The sequence below is a fragment of the Belonocnema kinseyi genome, chromosome 8 (assembly GCF_010883055.1).
Source record: "Belonocnema kinseyi isolate 2016_QV_RU_SX_M_011 chromosome 8, B_treatae_v1, whole genome shotgun sequence".
Taxonomy (NCBI): Eukaryota; Metazoa; Arthropoda; class Insecta; order Hymenoptera; family Cynipidae; genus Belonocnema; species Belonocnema kinseyi.
The window spans coordinates 135,093,275-135,102,994 of NC_046664.1; the positions used below are offsets into that span (position 1 = coordinate 135,093,275).

The window sequence follows — 9,720 nt, forward strand, 5'->3', positions numbered from 1 at the left end:
AACACAGTAGGGTCCTATCAGGATCAGTAAAAATAAAATGTGAAAATTATTTTGCAATATCTGAATTAGCAGTGCCGAAGCAAGGTACACACAAAAAGAAATTGTAATAGGAATTTCATACAAGGTGTCTAAAAAGTCCCGGGACGGTTGGATATTTCCTCAGGTAAAATATTTTTCAAAAAAGTGAAGGTCATTCCTGAAGTGAATTTCAACGAGGAATTCAATTGTGACTTTCATTTTGACCTTGAAGTTGACCTGCACGGCTTTTTGAAGTTCAACTTTGTTTCTTGAAATGGAAACTCCCTGTTTTATATCTGCAATCGATTAACCGGAAAGTTCTACATTCAGTTACGTACCCAAGACATAGTTCAATTGTAACTTTCAAGGTCAGTTAGAGGTTATTTGAAATTAACAAAGTTTTCCAAGAGGTCAGTGTAATTCCTGAAGTAAATTTTAACGATAAATTCAATTGCGACCTTCATTTTGACCTTGAAGTTGACCTTTATGGCTTTTTGAAGGTCAGAATTGTTTCTTTAAATGGAAACTCCCTTTTTTACATCTGCAATCGATAGAGCGGAAAATTCTACGTTCAGGTACGTACTCAAGTCATAGGTCAATTGTAAAGCTCAAGGTCAGTTAGAGGTTATTTGATATTAACAAAGTTTTCCAAGAGGTCAGTGTAATTCCTGAAGTGAAGTTTAAACAAGAAATTCATTGCTGAGCTCTGTATTGATCTTGATTACAGCGTTTTGAATATTGTAAAATCATAAGGAAATTTTTCATTAAAAGTTACAGGTATTCTGGTAAGAGTTCTGTTCCTCCCCGAAGAGTTATATAGCCCTATACCGTTTTTCGATACCTAAGTCAATACCTAAGGCGATACCATAAGTCCTATACCGTTTTTGTATAAGAATATTACGAATCGAAACTAAATTTACGTATTGCAAGTACATACTTACTATCTTTCACTAAAAGATTATCATGGCGCAAGCTTAACTTTCGGAACGAAAGAGGGTATCTGTATTAATGATGCGTGGTTGGGGAGATCGAGTTCGATCTTATGTTGATGTTCGTTTGCTTTTTAATCGCAATTTTCGTAATGGAGAAGGATTAAATCCTGTCTCAAAATCAACAGTTGAAAGAACTGCAAGGCGCCTTATGAATTATGGATCTATCAAGGACCTTCAAAGAACTGGTCGGCCAAAATCTGCAAGATCTGAGGAGATGCAGATGGACAGATCCCAAGCATTTGTTGAAAACCCACACCTCAGTTTACGTCGAGCTAGTGATGAGCATGACTTTGCTCCTGAGACAGTGCGAAATATTTTAAAAAGCATTAACTTCCATCCTTACAAAGTTCATCTGATACAAGAGCTCAATGAAGACGATCCTGATCGTCGGGTTGAATTTTGTGTAATTAGGATGGAAAGAATTCATAGAGATCCTCTTTTCTTGTACAATACAGTATTTTCAGATGAATCTACTTTCACTTTAAAAGGTGAAGTTAACAGTCAAAATTGTAGAAATTGGTCCGACACAAATCCTGATTGGATCTTGGAGAGTCACACACAATATCCACAAAAGATTAATGTTTGGGCCGGTATCTTGATGATACATTGATAGGCCCTTTCTTCATCGATGATAATCTCAATGCCCGTGTATATGAAGAGCTTCTCAGAAAACAAATTGTACCAAGAATAAGGGAGATTACAGGTGATAATTTTCAAAATATTTGGTTCCAGCAGGACGGAGCAGCGGCTCATTATGGTAGGGAGGTTCGAGCATATTTGGATACTCAGTTCCCTCAAAGGTGGATTGGAAGAAGGGGTGAAATCGAGTGGCCTGCTAGATCTCCTGATCTGACGCCTCTCGACTATTTTCTTTGGAGTTATTTAAAGAGCAAAGTATACTCAACGCAACCGCAACGCTTAGACCAATTGCAGAATCGGATTCTGCAACAGGCTACTTTTATTGATAGAAAGATGACTCGTCATGCTGTAACTCGTTTTTACAATCGCATAGCTTTTTGTCAAGAAGCTCAAGGTTTTCAGTTCGAACATCTTCACTTAAGCGTGAGAGGCAAGGGGACTCTCGCTAATCAAGCACCCCGAAACGTGAGAGGCAAGGGCACTCACGCTAATCAAGCACCCCAAAGAGAACAGAATTTACTACGTCCACGTCGTTGTTCCTGGGTAATGCTAAACGTAAACGTAAACTGCTTGGAAAAAACCTTCAAAAAACCTTCAAGATCATCACTAAGATCAATACAGAGCTCACTAATGAATTTTTCGTTGAAATTCACTTCAGGAATTGCACTGACCTCTTGGAAAACTTTGTTAATTTCAAATAATCTCTAACTGGCCTTGAAAGTTACAATTGACCTATGATTAGGGTACGTACCTAAAACAGAAATTTTCCTCTCCATCGATTGCAGATGTAAAAAAGGGGGTTTCCATTTTAAAAAACAAAATTGACCTTCATGAAGCCATGAAGGTTAACTTCAAGGTCAAAATGAACGTCACCATTGAATTCCTCGTTTAAATTTATTTCAGGAATTACACTGACCTCTTACAAAACTTTGTTGATTTCAAATAACCTCTAACTGACCTTGAACGTTACAATTGCACTATGACTTGGGCACGTACCTGAACGTAGAATTTTCCTCTTTATCGATTGCAGATGTAAAAAAGGGGGTTTCCATTTAAATAAATAAAATTAACCTTCAAAAAGTCATAAAGGTCAACTTCAAGGTCAAAATGAATGTCACCATTGAATTCCTCGTTGAAATTTACTCCAGAAATGACTTTCACTTTTTTAAAAAATATTTTACCTGAGGAAATATCCAACCGCCACAGGAATTTTTAGACACCCCGTATAATAGTTTTTAACATACAATGAAGAAAATTTCGCACTGTGGTCAGTGCACAAATGTGGAGGGTAATGTTATGATCGAGCGCGGAGCGCGAGGTAAATACATTATCGAGAGCGGTGCGCGAGATAAATATATAAGCGAGCGCGAAGCGCGAGAATGAACAGTCGCGCGCCCTAGGCGCGGTTTCACTTGGAGCGAAGCCAGCCGCGTGCCCAGCGCTTCATGCGAATGTGCCCGCGAATCGGGCAGATTTTTAACAATATTTCTCACCAGATGAAAGAGGTGCTACGATTAAAATGTGATAATAGTATTAAATGTTGAAAATATAAAATCAAATACCCGACAAAAATAAGAAAGTGGATATATCTCTACTTTTAATTCTTCGCCATTATTAACATATAAGTTCATCTTATAATAAAAAAAACTTTGTATTAATCTAGTTTTATAAATTTTCAGTTGATTGAAATATAAGTACTTAAAACGATGAAATAAATTCTTTTTAAAATGAACACTAAATTTACATCAATGTCAATGACCTTATATTCAGTAATCCTCAGACTTAAAGAATCACTTCACTTCTATCACTAATGATTGAAATAAAACCAACTTTTTTATTATTTGCAAGGTAGCCACTAAAGTCGAAGAAAAATTTGGAATTATTTCCCCGTTTGCAAAATTTACACCAGTCGATAAAACTGAAAGTTTAAGTTTTAAAAACTTAACCTTTTTCATATAAAGTATTTAAAAATAAAATTTTAATTTAAATAATTCAAAGTGGAAGTTTCATAAAAACTGAGCATTTGAAAATATATAATTAAAACCTTTAAACCAGCGATTTCGAGTTCAAACGTCTAGTAATGTATGTAAAAATGAGAAGTCATGTAGACACTTTTTATAAATAAAGCATTTAAAATTATACGATATGGTTTCAGAAGCCTTTCACTTTATTTAATTTAAAATTATGCCATGTGAAATTTATGTATGAAAACTGTACATTTTCAATCTTCTTTAGATTTGTTTTAAAGAAGTAAAACTTTAAAGACTTCAAAAATAGAATTTTAAAATCCAGGCTTCTAAACCAACCAACATTAGAGAAATATGTGGCCATTAATCACAATGTTTCAGGAAGGAGAGAATATAAAAAAGTGTGTGCGCTTGAGCAAGAAAAAATATTTTTTGCGTTTAATTCCGCATGATTCAATTAAAACTATTTTATCAGTAAATGCCATAATTTTTAATGTTTAAGTTTAAAACAGTTCAATCTGTAACAGTTTTTGTATAGTTCAATCTACAAGGTCATTTTTAAAAATTATTGTTAAATTTTGAACTTTTTATTAACATAAGGCCTTCTGAACAATCTAATACTTTACACAAATAAAAATTTCGGACCTTTAAAATTCGAAGATTTAAGATTAGGAATATGAGAAACAAATTATTTGAAATATTCAACATGGAATATTTGATATACTTAAAACTAGAAATTTTCAAGAATTCAAAATAAATCTTATTTAAAATTTCCAAACTGTTATATTGCAAGAAATTTGAAAGGATTGGATAAGTTTTTCTACAAAAAATTTTAAAAATTTTATAAGCTACCTACAATTTATTTATCCGGGGTTCAGAATATTAGCGCTATTCTAAGTTTCATAATAATTCCAATCGTTTTCGAGTGGGTCTCTATTATTCTAAGTTAGAGGTTTTTTTTTAATTAAGTTTTATTCAAACCTTGTATGAGCTTATGGAAGCTACATAGTGTGATTACACTATCTATAAAGCAGACAGAAAAAAGTGAAGCGCAGATTCAAGTAGTTATCGATAAAGACGAATTTAGATATCGAGGTAACATTCTTCTAGAAACGAAAATATGAGGAGGTAGGCAGAGATATTTGGTTCAGCGATTAACATTTTCATACAGTAAGGCACGTCTATTTTTGTTTTCCTTTCCAGATTCTTGATTAGTTTGAGTCATTGAGAGTCATAAGTAAGGCATTGCCAGACTACATGGTTTAGGTCCTCTCGTTCAAGGCCACATTTACATTTAGGATCATCGATGAAACCAATTTGAGAGAGCGAGCCAGCTAAATTGTAATGATTAGCACGGCAACGGTTAATGTTCATGATGAATTTTCGTTTAAATTTTTTATTGGCGTACCACGGAGACTTGTGGTTCTTATATGAACCAAAATAAGTAACACCTTTTATCGTGCCGGACTCTTCATTTGCGATACGAGTATTTACTCTGGAATCTTCCTTAAAGTATTGATAGAAATCAGTGAAAGGTATTTTAGAAATATCACAGCTGATGAAAGAGGTAGCATTCTTGGCTAGAGCGTTAACCTCCTCATTTCCTTGGATCCCTCTATGAGAAGGAATCCAATGAAAGCTGATAATCTTTGGATTTTTATTCGAGGAGATGAACTGACTAAATTTTTCTTTGATTTCAAGAAAGAAGGGGTTAATTTTGACTTTGATTTTCTTGCGCTGGAGACTCTGCAAGGCACTCAGGGATTCTGAGAAAATAAGAAAGTTGGAGCCTGTATTTTGGTTTGCTATGTCAAGAAAGTCGCTTAAGGTAATACATTCAGTATTGAATATGTATGCTTTTCGATAAATACTTTTTTTGATAGTGATGTTCAATTTGGGACAAAAACACACTAACCCCACGAAGTTGGCAACTGCTATTTTACTACCACCGGTCAAAATCTCAATGGCGTTTTTATTACTGACTGAATTTTCAACTGCATAGTTGACATCAATATATTCTTTCAAACTTAGGCCGAATTTGGTGTCGACCGATATTGAGTTATAAAGTGTACTAAAGTTCTTTGTGTGTGCGTTAGTAAGCGAGCTTCTGTTCGAGCAAATTTTGGATAAGTAGCATTTAAAGAGAAATTTTTTGCAGTGAATTACTGAAGTGAGTTTAGATTCCGCGAGTAAGATGTTAGTGGGAGTTGAAATGCGGTTTCCCGGAGAAAAACGTATGGCCGAATTTTGAATTTTTTCGAGTTTATCAAAGATGAGTTTGCTACTTGAAAGATATACAAAGAAGCCATATTCCATAATGGATCGAATAATACTTTGCACAAAATGGTTAGAGTCGCTCGGTCAGAGCCCCACCACGTTCCACGTGAAATTTTAATTATATTTAATGGTTTAGTACATTTTTTCACAGCTTCGACCTGCAGTTTGAAGGACAATTTATAATCGAAGATTAATCCAACAATCGTCTCGAATTTTTTGATTTTATAGTGTGACCATCGATAGTGATTTCAGCATTTCCGGGGGCTATCCTTCGGGTTTTAGAGTGAACGAGAACAGTTTTAGCAGGGGAGATAGCCAAACCCAACTCACGTAAATTATTGTTTATCTTTTGGATTGAGTTTTCTAAAATTTTACTATTTGCTTCCAATTTGTTGAATTTAATAAGCACGGAAATGTCGTCAGCGAATTGCAAAACCGAAACTATTTTTGAGTGATATTCAGTAACATAGACGACGTAGAGAATGTACAATAAGGGACTGAGTACCCCTTCTTGTGGGACACCCTTGAACACCATTCTTGGCAAACCGATATTGAAATCGAAAAATATGAATGTGGAATGAGTGAGAAGCTTCACAAAGGCTACTAGGGTTTTTGGACATCCAATATGGGCAAGTTTTTTAATGATGCTTCACTGATTTTTGCTTTAAGGTAGGCTAAGTTATCTTCGCAGGATCTGCCCTTTCTATAGCCGTTTTGACTATGAGGAATGAGATTGAGGTGTTCAGCCCACCACTGTGACCTGTTTTTTACCATAGTCTCTAACAATTTACACAAGCACGAAATGAGATACATGGGACGAAGGCCAACCTCGTCGGCTTTAGGAATAAAGTGCACAAAAGAATGTTTCCAGCGTAGAGGATATTCAGACTTGGCGTAGGGACCCAGAGGGGACACATTTTATTCATTGCATTCATTATGTTATCTTGAGGTTGTAGATTTTTTTTGCAATACAAAAGAGTTACTTTAACCCATTTATTTCGAAAGACCTCGTATTTGTTCCAAACAAAAGTTTATAATTTATAAATTATCCAATCATTCGGATCCTAGGTGAAATTCCACTCTTTGAATGAAGCAGTGCAGAACCTTTTTACACGAAAGCATTCAGAATTCCAGCAGGCAGATGGGTTACCGTTTTTCTTCTGTTTATAATTTGTTCACACTGAGGAGTGCTTTTTTCAATCGAGTTTTTTATATTTTCAACAAATTTGTCGCATTTTTCGCAGGGATTAAGTTCATCATATTTAACGACAAAAAAATTGGAGTAACAATTATCTAAAGATTCAGTGAGCAGTGACCAATCAGTACGTTTGGTTTTAATCTTAAATGTCTTTTTCATGTAAATATTTTTGTGTGTTCTGTAGTTAACGAAAACAGCGTAATGGTCTGAACCCCAGGTCTCTTCAGCTATGTTAACAGAAATTTTATCGGCAATGTTTAGTCAAGCGAAAATAAGGCCACAGTTAGATTTAGTCATATGTTGAGTGCTAATATGAGTAAGCGCGTTATCATTATGCAAAAAAAGATTAAGAGTATCAATTGAATTTTCAAGGTATTTACCATTTTTATTAGTATTATTATTAGCAATTTGTCTTGTGTATTTTATTACCTAAAATAGTGTTCCATTTTTCTTGAGAAAGAGTGAGACCTGGGGTTCTATAGCAAACGATCAAGTCAAGAGAAGGAGTTAAAGTATTTAAGTGAATGTCACACATTTGGACTGATTGGTCAACAGCTTTTATATCAATAATTTCTGAAAACGCAAGGTTTTTACGGATTACAAGTAAAATAACTCTTGATTTTGAGTGAGTACGATCTGTCAGGAAAATTACAAAGCCGGGAGAGTATACTTTAAACTTTGGTTTGAGACATGATTCTACGGATACAAAAATATCAATACCTCTAAATAAAATTTGAAGATCGATTTTCCGTTGTCTCATGCTGCAGGTGTTCCAAAATAAGATTTTCTAGTTAAACTCAGTGATGATATTGTTTTGATTGACTTCGCTCTCCATTTGTAAAAGATTTATTGTGTTGCGAAGTTTGATTCTTGTTCGAGACACTCAGATGCACTCATGTCGCTTTGAGAGTCACTTGTATCCCGATTAGCTAGACGTTTCACCATTCTTAGAATTCTACTTTTTAAATTCTTATCAGACATACATTCGACAATGCCTTTAAGCATTGAGTTCATTGCAGTGATATCAGCAGTGAAATCGAGAGCAGTTTGTGTTGTATCACGATTTCCGTGAGCCTGTACCAGAAAATTAGTGATTCGGTGGAAGTCAAGACCATAGACACTAGAGTTCTTTATAATGTATTCTCTGGCCGGATCCAGCTGGCTTTGTACAGTCTCGTAAGAAACTCTTGAAGTTGATTCTTTTCTCATTTCTTCCAAGATTTTGTTTTTGTCGGTGACTGTGGCAAGTTGCACTTTGTTATTATCGAGTTCAGTTGCTGCACAACTTGCCGCGCTTGTTGAAGATGAAGTAGGAGCTCGCATTTTAAGAGAGAGAAGTGCAGGAAATTCATTCAATATTTTATTATTGTTTGTCAAAATTTAAGGTTTATCCAAAGGAGTATTCAGCTCAAGGTTAGTAGGAAGTGTAGAAGGATTTTTTGACGGTTAAAGATTAGGGTTTTTGTTTACATTGGAATCTTTTGTACTTTGTACGATATTCTTACAGTGCCTGGCTAAGTGGCCTTCTTTCTTACAAATAAATCAGATAAGCTTTTCCGATGAGAGATAAATGTCGTACGGGGAGTCATCAACATGCACAGGTATCGACGCTGGAATCTTCTAAACATCATTTGGATTTACATTTTTTGTAAATCCAATTGATGTACATTTGCCTCCGGAAGCTCGAAAGATGTGCGAATTTGGAATCACTCATACCGGCTCTAATATATGTAATCTGAGAACATGGGGTAACGTAAACTGCTGCAAGTTTCTCCATAATGGCTTCGTTTGAAATAAGCGGGCATACATTTGATATACCTTTTCGCTTTCGATATAAAAGGGCGGATTTCAAGTATGTTAGAACAAATTTTTATTTTCCTGTGAGTTTCTGTGAGAAGGTCAGTAGTTTCTTTGCCGTTCAAATAGAGATAAATTCGCCCACAAGAAATACGTGAGATAAACCTGATGAGAGAATGGTCAACAAGTTTTCCAATTGACATGGCATACTCCTGAATTGTAATCCCCTCGATGGCATCCAAAATAATAGTTTTTTCTTTTTTCCGTGTCTGTACTAGTTTCTTTTTTTCAACTACACTTTAATTCCCTTTTCTCGCATGGGATGGGAAGAAAATTAGTAACAACATTTGTCTGGAAATCACAGTCGATGCACAATAATAGACGCACGCTTTGGTGTATGTCAGAAAGACAAAGATGAGAACCTCAAGCGTCCAGCAATTTGTTCACACGCCTCCACTTGAAATTTTCCGAGAGGAAATTCCAAGTGAAGGCCTAACGTGACAAATTGAGGATTCTTGAGCTTCCGCGACGAGTTTGCTTGCCCTCCTGTAAGTAATTACCATTGTCTCGGCACATCTGCCACCGGCCTGAGTAACGGGAAACGCCGAAAAGGTCCTCCGGCCGATGAAGATACTAGCCTGCCCTCATGTTTTCGTTCCGTGCGAAAACTTGACGACAGGCTTCAGTCACGTACGCCAGTGCTTCTCTCTTTCCCTCCCACGCGCGCTACTCCCTGTCCTTCATCGCTCACTTGCATCTTCCGTCCTCTCTACCTCTCCTTTTCTGGCGCACGGGCTGATACCGGGGATCTCAACCGGCACCTCGAGGCGCG

General features: G+C 35.9%; 1 protein-coding gene across 2 annotated transcripts in view; it reads left to right on the forward strand.

Moving 5' to 3' along the window:
• The window catches only part of LOC117179006 (histone-lysine N-methyltransferase PRDM9-like), a 640,767-nt gene that overhangs the window by 2,744 nt on the left and 628,303 nt on the right, over positions 1 to 9,720 (forward strand). The gene's annotated exons all lie outside the window — the stretch shown is intronic.